The sequence below is a fragment of the Vigna umbellata genome, chromosome 9 (assembly GCF_029865625.1).
Source record: "Vigna umbellata cultivar VRB3 chromosome 9, Vumbellata_1.0, whole genome shotgun sequence".
In the NCBI taxonomy this organism is placed as follows: Eukaryota; Viridiplantae; Streptophyta; class Magnoliopsida; order Fabales; family Fabaceae; genus Vigna; species Vigna umbellata.
The window spans coordinates 24,175,151-24,187,213 of NC_142173.1; the positions used below are offsets into that span (position 1 = coordinate 24,175,151).

Sequence of the window (12,063 nt, forward strand, 5' to 3'; positions counted from 1 at the left end):
ATTAAAATTTCTAACAAAATTTCTAAAAAGTAAAAACTTAAAAACTAAGAAATTATACATAAAATCACAACTTCCGAAAAATAAATACAAAATGATGCAAGTAAACACGATTTTAAAGTATGGTTTCCTTTATTTTAAAAAGATATTTGGAAACACCATTTTTTTAATATAAAATCTTACCTAATTACGTAATACGCAAATTTAATATTACGTGAGCGGCAGGATTTGAACCTGCGCGGGCAGAGCCCACATGATTTCTAGTCATGCCCGATAACCACTCCGGCACGCCCACCTTTTGTTTATAATTCTAATAAAAGATTATTAATTGTTAGGCATCTCAAATTTATATTTTGAATTTTTAAAATAATTCTCAAAATCCTAAATCATTTTTTCTATAAATAGATAGTAAATTTTGTTCAGTATTCTTAAACTCCACGTAACATTTCAATAGTTCGTTTTTTTAAATTAAAAAATATTTTTTTTAACTCAGTTTAAACACTTTAAATTTTTTTATTGAAGTTATGAAACATAATAATTAGGTAATTATGTGATATGTGAAAATAAACAAAGTCACACTATAATGTCTAAAGCATCAGCCAAACTATAAAATGTATAAAAGTCCTACATTTTTTAAGTGTTCTATATAAGTGCAGAATTTGTACTTATGGGTTAGTATCTTACAGGCTCAATATAATTATATATTTTTGTGTGCATGTTGTATATATTATAAATATCAAATTTAGTTTGTTTAAGTTATGTATTTTAAAATGTTACACAGACAACTACAAAGACTATTCCTTAAAAAAAATAGTTAGAAATTTGTTTGGAGAAGAAAATAAAAAAGATTATTTAGATGTTTAGGAAAAAAGGACCTGTAAGAATACTTTTATTTCTGTTTAATATATAGTGAAATTTGAATGTATTCAACTGTAGTTTTACTCATTGAAACCAACTAGTATTTTTATAAACAAAAATTATAGATCAGATATTATTTTTGAACTTTTAGGTTTTGGAAATATAAAAGATATGATTATATGGAGGAGTTTATTATTTTACTTTATTCATATAATTTATATATATATATATATATATATATATATATATATAGAAAATGCAACATAATATCAAATATTAATAATATTTTAATTTTAATTTTCTAAATCTAAAATAATAAATAATTATATTATATTTCTAGAATTGAAATATTTTTAAAAGACTAAATTAAATAAAAAAAATGTTAAGTAAATATTCTAAATATTTCTCTTCACTTAATACCTCTTTATTTTAATTTCAAATCTTAAATTTGATTTTTCTTTTTTTTATCTTTAATTTTCTTTTATTTTTGTTGCATTTTTTTTTTGTTTTTTCATTGGATGAGTATTTATTCAATTTGAAATTTTTTTTATCATCATCTTTTTTGTCTATTGTCAATTTCGTTGCAGTGACATTAGAACTTTAGTTTTGTTTTTGGTCTCCTTACTCCTATGAATACTTGATATAATTTAAAATAAATAAATAAATAATTTTACTCTTACTTATATTTTTATGGGCTATTAATTTTAGAGGTAAATACTATTTAGAGATAAACAACTTTTAACTTTATTACGGAATTAAAGGTTTATTACAACACTCAAACACAAACTTAGTGAAAGTTATCTATACCAACACCAAGTTCTCAAAGTCACAACACAAGGATTACACAGACCCTAGAACACACTTATCACAACACACAAGCAATCAAATAAGATTTTTGTATATCTCGTATGTTAGAATGAAAGACTCAACTCAATATATAAGAATCTCACTCAAGGATACCTCCAAAAATTATTTGTCAGCTATTTAACATGTGATAATTGATTATCAACTTATGGTAATCGATTATGCATTTAATGAATGCACCAAAAAATGCATAAAAACTCCAACGGATGGTCGTGATAATAGATTATTGTAAGTCATAATCGATTATAAATAATCGATTATCATGTGCTGGTAATCAATTATTCCAGAGGCAAAATGAGTTTTAGCAAAATTAAAAACCTCTTTGTGATAATCCATTATGTTAAGTGTTAATCAATTATTGAAGAGTTTTTTTGACTTTAAAAACAAATTTTTAAGTAAACAATACATGGAATCAATGATATACACATAAAACTACTAAATTGCAAAAACTTTAATACAAACAAGTCTTCATGAAGGTCTTCTTGCAACTTGAGCACTTGAGACTTGACTTTGAGACATCATCAAAATTTCTAAACTTTAAGATTTTGCTAACAATCTTCCCCTTTTTAATGATGATCAAAATTCCTTTAATTTAAAGCTTTTTGTAAGCTATACTCATAACCTATAACTCATACATAACTTAAAGAAAGAGATTAATAGATGTGAGATAAATAAATAAAGCCTTTAAACATATTTCTCCCCAACTTTTTATTATTCTTAAAAATAGCCATGTTTGATCATCTTGAAGAGTTTCCTTCACATTCGTAGGTTCTAACTCTAAAACAAAAGTCACAGCCATACAATAATTAACTAAGTTTCTTCAATTACTTACCCCTTTGTGACGTCTCCGATAATATTGTCCAGTGATAATCCTCGGGGTTGTTTTCATGTCTTATCCAAATCTTCATGTTGAGGATTATTCTTCTCTTTATTTGTTGTCTATTGCAAGTCTTATTCTTCACTTGCATCTGAATTTTCTGACTCGAGAGGTTTTTCCTTAAGGTTCAAAATTTCACCAAAGATAACATGGGTAGACTCTTCTATTTCAAACGTTTTTCGATAAAAAAAACTTTATATGTTTTATTTGTTAGAGAATAACCAAGAAATATAGCTTCATTGGATTTTGAAACAAATTTTCCCAAATTTTGTTTTCCATTAGTTAAAACAAAACATTTACATCCCAAAATTTTCAAATGAAAAACATTAAGCTTTCTTTCTTTAAACAGTTCATAAGGAGCACATTTTAAAATAGGTCTAACAAGCATTCTATTTAACACATAATATGCAGTACTCACAACATCAACCCAAAAATGTTTTGGAATTTTTGATTCATTTCACAAAGTTCTAGCAAGTTCTTCTAAAGATATATTCTTTCTTTCTACTACTCCATTTTGCTGTGGAGTTCTAGGCGCAAAAAAGTTATGAGAAATTCCAAAATTCTTCACAAAAATTTTCAAATGATTCATTTTGAAATTCCCTTCCATGATCACTTCGAATAGATTTTATTTTAAAATCTTTTTCCTTTTGAACTTGTTTTGCAAACTTTTTAAATACTTTGAAAGTTTCAATTTTTAGAGTAATAAAGAACGTCCATGTATATCTTGAATAATCATCAACTATAACTAAAGCAAAATAATTTCTCCCAAAACTTTTTGTCCTTGAATGACCAAATAAATCCAGGTGTAAGGGTTCTAAGGATTTTTCTCTAGAAACAATATTTTTAGAATTTAAAGATGATTTAATTTGTTTAACCTTTTGACATGCAGTACATAATTTGTTCGTTACAAATTTTAGTTTTGGTAAACCAATTACTAAGTATTTAGATGTGAGCTTATTCAATTGTTGCATATGAATATGGACAAGTCTCTTATGCCATAGCGATGGATTTTATTCTTTTACTACTAAACATGAAATATTTTTGTTTGATGCATTTTCTAAATCAATTAAATAAATATTTGAATGCCTAATACCTTTCAAATCAATTTTAGAAGAATCTTTTTCATGGATACTGTAGTAATTGGGTTCGAAGGTTACCTTGAGACCCGTCACATAGGTTAATACTGAGTATATTGTGCTTTAATCCTTCTACAAATAGTACATCATTTATCATTAAGGTATTTGCACTTCCTATGTCTCTTATAGCAATGATCTTTCCTTTGTTGTTGTCACCATATGTGTATATCTGTCAATTTGGCCCTCCTTACATGGTTTGGCCCTAACCCACGTGGGTTGGGGCCAAAAAGCCCCTCGTAGAAAAAGCCCACGGGGCCAAAATATCTTCAAAAGCCCTGTGGGTCAGGGCCAACCCATGGGCCTTTTTTTTAGAAAAAATGTTCATTTTGAATACAAGAAAAAATATAATTAACTTCTAATTTGTTATAAAAATAGTTACTACAGAAAATAAATTGAAATTTTTATAAGAAGAGAGTTCTAAAATCAAGAAGCAAAAGCAAAATGATAATATTTATTGAGTTAGATTTTCAAAGTATACAATTAAAGGATCATTTTATAAATTTCAAATTTAAATATTTAATTTCACTTTTTTTTAAGTTATAAGTAAGAAATTAACTTTTTATCTAAAATTATCCTAATTGAAATTTAAGAGAAGATTTTCTCTAATTGAAGCTCTTAATTTAAAAAAAAATAGGCTTCTTTATTTTCTTAGAAAGTTATTGAAAAAGAAATTAAATATAAATGATTTTCTTTTTCATTTTATACTCAACAAATCATGTTCATAACAAAAATAATAAATAAAAAGAAAAAACTCATAAACCTTGTGCAGACTGAAATTGTATTCGCCCATACAATTCAATCTCGTCCTACTACTCACTCAAAATATTTACATTTTAAATGTCGTAAACATAAATATAAACATAAACATAAACATACCTTTATGTTATGTGTTCTAATTGAAAGTTAAAAATAAATTATTTAATGTGTTAGTTAAAGAATTGAAACACTATAACATTTGTCATTCTTTAGCACTTTAGGTCTATTTAAAATTTTCATTTTTTTTTAAATTTTTAAGAAATTAACTTTCTTTTTATAATATATCTTATGGTGATTTTGAGAAAAGATTATCAAAGAGAAAAAGACAAAATAAAACATAAGTTTAATTTACACATAAAATATTATTACTATTTTTGATCAAAAAATTTTAGATAATAAATTTTTGAATTATTTTTAATTTTAAATAATTAAAAGCAGATTGAGTGATATTTTAGAAGTCGAAGAAACAAAACAGTGATTCTTTTTAAAATTTATTAAAATTGACATAAGACATAATTTTATTAAAATTGACAACAAAATAAAACATTTTTATAATATTTCAGTAAAATAAATTTGTAATACTATTTAGTTGTATAAAATTAAGTGGGTGGTTTGCAATTGTTTTTAATTATTTAAAAAAGTGGTTATTTTGAATATTAAATATTCTATTATACTATAATTAATTAGTTTTATTTAATAATTTGAAATAAGAAATCAATTACATGAATATAAAATTTAGTACTTTTAATAGTTACTATTAAGAATGTTGAAGTTTAGTTTCCAAAAAAAATTTAGTAGGCTAAACCCACCTTAACCCTGACCCTAACCCCCTTGAGAGAGGGCTTTGGGGGTTGGGGCTTTTTTTTGGCCCCCATTAGAGGGGCTTCTTAAGAGGGGGCTTTTTCAAGAGTGGATTAGGGCTAGCCCCGGGGTCATGGGTCAAATTGACACCTCTACATATGTGACATAGCCTTGTTCCTTTTTTCAAAAGTTTGTAAATTTCTTTTTATATCTTGTTATGTGCCTTGACAACCACTATCAAGGTACCACATGGACTTCTTGGATTTTGAACTTCTTTGCAAAATAAATAAGAACAAACTATTTTAGGTACCCAACAATTTTGTATGGGTCCTTTGAGTTAGTTAAAAAATATTTTAAATTATTTTATAATCCAAGTATATTTTCCACAGGGAACACCATAATGTTTTATTTTATATTTTTTAGAGGTATGACCCTTTTTCATGCAATAGAAACAAGTAGCAAAATTTGGTTTCCTATGAGTAATTCCTTTTTCTACCCAAACTCTATGGGTTCTTTTATTTCTTTTTTATATTTATTTTTATAATTATAATTATGATAGTTATAATTATACTAAGGAACATACTTATTTTTAACAACCTATTTATTTTGTAAATTATTTTTACTACTTTCAGCATGGGTTATTTTTTCTAGTAGTTTCTTTTTATTTAAACAAGAAATACATTCATCACTACTAACATATTCCTTTCTTATAATATAAAATTTTAATTTTTAAGTTCTTATTTTCTTCAAGAATATTGTCATATTTTAAATTTAGTTCTTTAAACTCCTTTTTTAATTTCTTACGAGCAATATCTAATTTTTCAAATTCAATTAACAATTCTTTATAAGTATCATGTAATTGACTATAACTATAAACAAAATTTTCAGAATCGCTAAAAGAACTTATTTGGCTTTCCGATATATTGTTGTCTGCCATTAAATAGATGTTTGCTTGCTCATCAGAATCACTTAGGGTGTGTTCTTTTGGGGATATTTGGGGGGGATGATTTGGGGGAGATGATTTGAATGGATTTGAGTGGATTTGAGAGTAATTTTTTAGTTGTTTTTTTGAGTGGATTTGTGGTTAATTGAGAGTGGATTTGGAAGTAAAGTTTGTGAGAATTAGTGTAGGATTTGATTGATGTGATAGATTTTAAAAATTAGTTTAATTGGTAGAAAATAAAGATGACCAAATTGCCCCTAGTTATAAAAATATTATAAAATGTGGTTTTGTAATGTTATATTTAATTGTAAAAATGTTTATGAAGAGGAAAAAATTATGAATAATTGTTAAAATTAATGTTTAAAAATTATAAAAGTTATAATGTAGTAAAATGAATGTATTTTAAAATGTAGTATTAAATTGTATTACATTTTAAGATCTCATATATATTTTTTCTTCAATATAATTAATTATATGTTATTTACACTTTAACCTAAGAATGTGATGCAAGAGAATCTTAAATTTATTGTCATGCACATTCGAATTGAGAAACTTATACGTGTTAAATTTATGACCATGGTATCATCCATAAACTATTAAAATGCCCTCAATTATAATCTAGTTTATCATATATGTTTCTTCAAGAGTTGGTGTTTTACCTCAGTTTACGCAGAAAAAACCTGTATGAGTCAGCTCATTTCATACTAAGACAAAAAACACCCAAAAGACAAGCTAATATCTTTACCACTCATTCCAGGAGGGTGAATAGATTATAGGAGACTGAAATAAGAAGCAGTACTCAAATAATTCACACAAAGCAGTCTGCTTGACAGATGATAATTTGACCAAGAGTAGCAATTTATATGCAGAAACAAACATCAGAACTTCCGAATGTCGTTTAAGTTACTAAATCATCTTTCAAGTCAACCATTATTATCCTATATTTTTCCCATGTGAAATGTTCACATGAAATCTGTTTACTGGTTTTAAGAAGCTGTATTGTTCGTCCACGCTCCGCCATCCTCCACCTTCCTCTCTTTCATGCGGCCTTTTCAATAACAAGAGCACCATTTTGATAAGCGCTGGTAACCGATTACTCACTGCGTAACCGAATACGCATGCCTTCATTTTCATCCTCTTCAGCGTAACCGGTTACATCCTCCAATAACCGATTACACCACCCTCAATTTTAACTTCCTTCACCCGTAACCACATCTCTGGACCGTAACCGAATAACCATGGTTGTCTTCTTCCTCTTCAACCGCATGGTTCATCTTCACCCAGCCATTTGCTTCCCTTCAAAACACAACACCCTTCTTCGTCTTCAACACCGGCCCTCCACCACACGCATGCCTCCAACCTGTAACAACGTTTAAAACTTTCACACCTGTAATGGAAATGGCTCAAGGCAAATATGTAAATGTGGTCACAATCCACGCAAATCATCTCAGTAATGCGAAGATGGATCATCCCGTGCTTTCCCGCAAATTCATCGTTTTCCGTCTTCGACAATCGTTGAAAACGAACACATTAGCTCCTTCCATCCTCGCTCGCAAATCACTGTAAACAGTGAATTCCCTTCAACCGAACACACCCTTAAGCTTGATGTAGATTCATTATCATCATCCCAAGCGATATATGCTTTCTTTTTCTTGAAGAATTTCTTTTGACTTCTTTCTCTACTCTTCTTTTGATTTGGGCAATCAGCTTTCATGTGTCCTCTTTTTCCGCAATCATAATAACGGTAATTTGAGGAGGATTCTTGATTCTCTTTCTTCCCACTTCTAAATCTTCCTTTTACCTTGGACTTCATGAACTTACTTAGCTTTTTAATGATGAGACCATGTTTTCTTCTTCTTCTTTAGAGTCCTCATCTTCTTTAATATTTTTACCTTTATCAATCTCGAATTTAAAAGCTTGTGTCTTTTTCTTGCCTTGCTCTTTGTCTTTATTCAATCTTCCGAGATCAAATTCATGTTCTCTCAATTTACCAAACAATGTAGCCATTGATATGGTATAAAGATTTTGTGACTCACTTATTGTAGTGATCTTTAGTTGCCAAGTCTTGTCCAACGATTTAAGAATTTTTATATTTAATTCATCAGTATCGAAAGACTTACCTAACCCAATGAGATGATTCACAATATGAGTGAAGCGTTTCTGAACATCTATTATTATTTCTCCTTATTTCATACGGAGTATTTCGTATTCTTGGATTAAAGTATTCCTTCTTGCTCTTCTAACATCATTAGTACCTTCGTGAGTGATCCTTAGAACCTCCCACATTTCTTGTGCAGTCTTACATATTGAGATTATGTAAAACTCATCAACAGTTAAAGCAGATGATATTATATTTCAAGCTTTTAAATCTTGTTAAGATCTTCTTCTATCGTCAGCGTTCCATTAGTCACAGGGTTTAGGTTCTTGCAAATTGTTAATAAAAATAGTAGGAACAAAAGGACCATTTATGGCAATCTCCCAAATCTCACCATCAACAGATTCCATAAAAAATTGCATTATGGCTTTCCAGAACGCATGATTTTCACAAGTAAATAAAGGAGGTATGTTGATAGAGGCACCCTTAACAAAGGTTTGGTGTTGCCACATCATTGAATTACTATCAAAGAAAGCTTTGATGTCAATTGTCAGAGCGGCGCAACGGAATGGTTAACGTGAACAATAAACCAAGAGGGGGGTGAATGCACAACAACCAAAAACATGCCTAAAAACTCCAATGGCTAGTCGTTGTAATTGATTATTGTAAATCATAATCGATTATGGATAATTGATTATTCTAGAGACAAAATGAGTGTTTAGCAAACTTAAAAATCTTTCTGTGATAATCAATTATCTTAAATGTTAATCGATTATTGTAGAGTTTTTCTGACTCCAAAAAACAATTTTTAAGCAAACAATAAATGGAATCAAAGATAAATAACACCTTACACATAAAACTTCTAAATTACAAAAAAATTTAATACAAACAAGTCTTCATGAAGGTCTTTTTGCAACTTGAGCACTTGAGACTTGACTTTGAGACATCATCAAAACTTTTAAGCTTAGAGATTTTGCTAACAAATAGTATTTTTTGTGATTCTTTTAGTTATAGCATTCATTATCTAAAATTTCTTGAGATTATTGAAGGATATATCAATACAAATTGAATTTATATTTTGGTGACACAAAATCAACTATTGGTTGTGTTTATACTTTGGGTGAAGGTGCAGTATCTTGAAAATTTACAAAACAAAATGTTGTTTCATGATATACCAGGGAAGCAAATATTCTTATTGAAAATACGATGATGCTTTAGAGGATGCTATGTTAATAGTGATGGTATCATGTTGAGTAATTAACATAGGTGTACTTAAGACGATAGGCAATTAGTCTATGTTTATGATTTTTGTGATGAAATCAAGGACTGAGGATCGAGGATCAAGCAATTTAAGATAATTGAATTGTTTGTGTTAGAGGATTAGAAATTCTATTGTTATTACTTCTATGTATGGGGTGTTTGATTATTGTTGATATAATTAGTATGTATGTATCTTATTGTTATGATTGTTTTATCGGTAGCTTATCCCATACGTGTTTGTGGATGAAATTGTCAATGATGATCATATATTGTGTTATGCGTGAGTAGGTGATATTACTGATGTTCTAGAAACATGATAGATGCAAGAGATGACGGAGGACATACTTGGAATTTTCTTTTAAAAGTTATTTTGATTTTGGATTCTAAGACTATGTAATTGGAGTTATTTCATTTCCTTCATTATTTTTATTAATTTGAATAATGTAATTGAACAAGGCTTTTCGAACCATTGTGTTTTGAATTAATTACACATATTGAACAAAGATGCTTTTTTTCTTAACACATATTCGTGCTATAAGAAGTTTTAAAGTATATAGTTTTTGCAATAATCGTGACACCCTGAAATTTGGGATATTACAAATGCAATAATTAATGAATGTAATCAACATACCTTGTAAAATATGTTCTATTCTTACTATTTATGAACTTTTACCTCTATGGGTCTTGGTCTATTGACCCAAATATTTGTTAGTTTTTCACTTATCGCAATTAATCATTGGTCATTAAGTGTCTTGTGTAATATTGTGATGGCTGACTAAAGATGGACTGAGTATGTGTCGACTTAGTAGTTCGATATGTATTTTGCCCAGGATGACTTTTATACTAGAATTTAGGGTGGCAAAATGGGCCAACCTAGCCCGTTTAAGCCTGACCCGACTTTGGCCCGACAAAAATGACTCCGGCTAACCTACCACTTAATAACGATTTGACTTTTACAACTTAGCCTCTTGAGCTACTACTTTGTCGAGCTGGCTAAGCTGTCCAGTTGAAATGAGTTCATGTTGGATTGTCGCGCTGTCACGCAAGCCACAAGGTAGGTTGTCGAGGTAATGTCAGACTGCATTTGAATAATTTATCACTTCTTTGAATATAACATCCTGTTTGCATTTGAATTTTCCATTAAATATTGAAACATATTCATACATTAAATAATTTATTACTTATTTGAATATAACATCATTATTGGGCTGGCTTGACGGGTTAGGCGATGACGAATTCCTTACATTTATGTTTTTGTTTAATGAAGTTAAGTTGACTAGGCTGGCATGCCAAACTAAGTGTTGACGAGTTCTTTACATTTAATTTTTTTAATGATATCGGGTTGGTCGTGGCCTGCGGAGCTGAGTGGGACAGGTTAGTCTACCAGATTGGGCAGAACGAGTTATGCTAGATTGAAGAGATCACATTTGCCCATTTTTTTTCTACTGGGCTTCTAGGCTCGACCCTTTTTTCCATCCATAACTAGTATGACGGAGAGATACTTGGTCGTATAGAATACAACTTTTATTTAAATTAGTTAATTTAATAAGTATTAATCAAGTTCAATTTTTATTTATTTTCATTATTTTTTAATTTAAATGACTATTACATTGAATTTAATTTTACAATTTTAATTAAATGTAGTGTTTGAATAGCATAATGAAACGTTAATTACTTTAAGTTATCATTTTAAATCTTTTCTAACTTTTAACCACATACAACCCACGAAATACTAAAAATAGCATAATAATTATTTTTCGTATAAAATTAAAATAAGTAATAATAGGTAAAAAGTATTATATCAAAATATAAAGAATAATAATAGAAAAATTATAAGTATAAAGAGCTTAATTAAGTTGTAGTTCCTAAAATGACTTATGTTAGTATACTAATCCAACACTTTTATATTGATAGACCCAACTTATAAACTTGTAAAATAAATTAATACTTTACTTCTTAATCTTACCAAAGTTACTCTTTTAAACATTTAAAAAAGAAATTGACTTGTGATTCAAACATAATTATTACCTGATTAAGTGAAAATGAAAAAATTAATACCAATATTAAAACGTGAGCGACAGGATTCGAACCTGCGCGGGCAAAGCCCACATGATTTCTAGTCATGCCCGATAACCACTCCGGCACGCCCACCTTGTTTCTCCTAATCTCTATACTTTAATAATGTTGATATAATTAACAAATATAGGTGTTTGAGCTTGCAACATATCAACCCAGATTACCAATAACCTTGGAATTCAATTATTCATTATCCCACGTTGTTGAAAATGACCAACCTAATCTTAAAGCATTTGTTCACGCCACCACTACTAGCTAGGTGGGTAATGGAGGAGAAAGAGAACCTCTCACCACACAATGTCTACCTAACAAATTTTGAATGCAGATTCATCTGAATTATGTCGAAATCTTGTTTTATTTTTGGTGATTTCTTTCATTCCAATTTGTTTTGATAATTCAA

General features: G+C 28.8%; 2 non-coding genes across 2 annotated transcripts; both read right to left on the reverse strand.

The window, feature by feature from the left end:
- Positions 1 to 210: 210 nt before the first annotated feature.
- TRNAS-AGA (transfer RNA serine (anticodon AGA)) lies at positions 211 to 292 on the reverse strand. The gene has a single exon. It is a non-coding gene; the product is annotated as a tRNA-Ser (tRNA).
- Positions 293 to 11,656: 11,364 nt separating this feature from the next.
- On the reverse strand, positions 11,657 to 11,738 carry TRNAS-AGA (transfer RNA serine (anticodon AGA)). The gene has a single exon. It is a non-coding gene; the product is annotated as a tRNA-Ser (tRNA).
- Between the last annotated feature and the right edge of the window lie 325 nt (positions 11,739 to 12,063).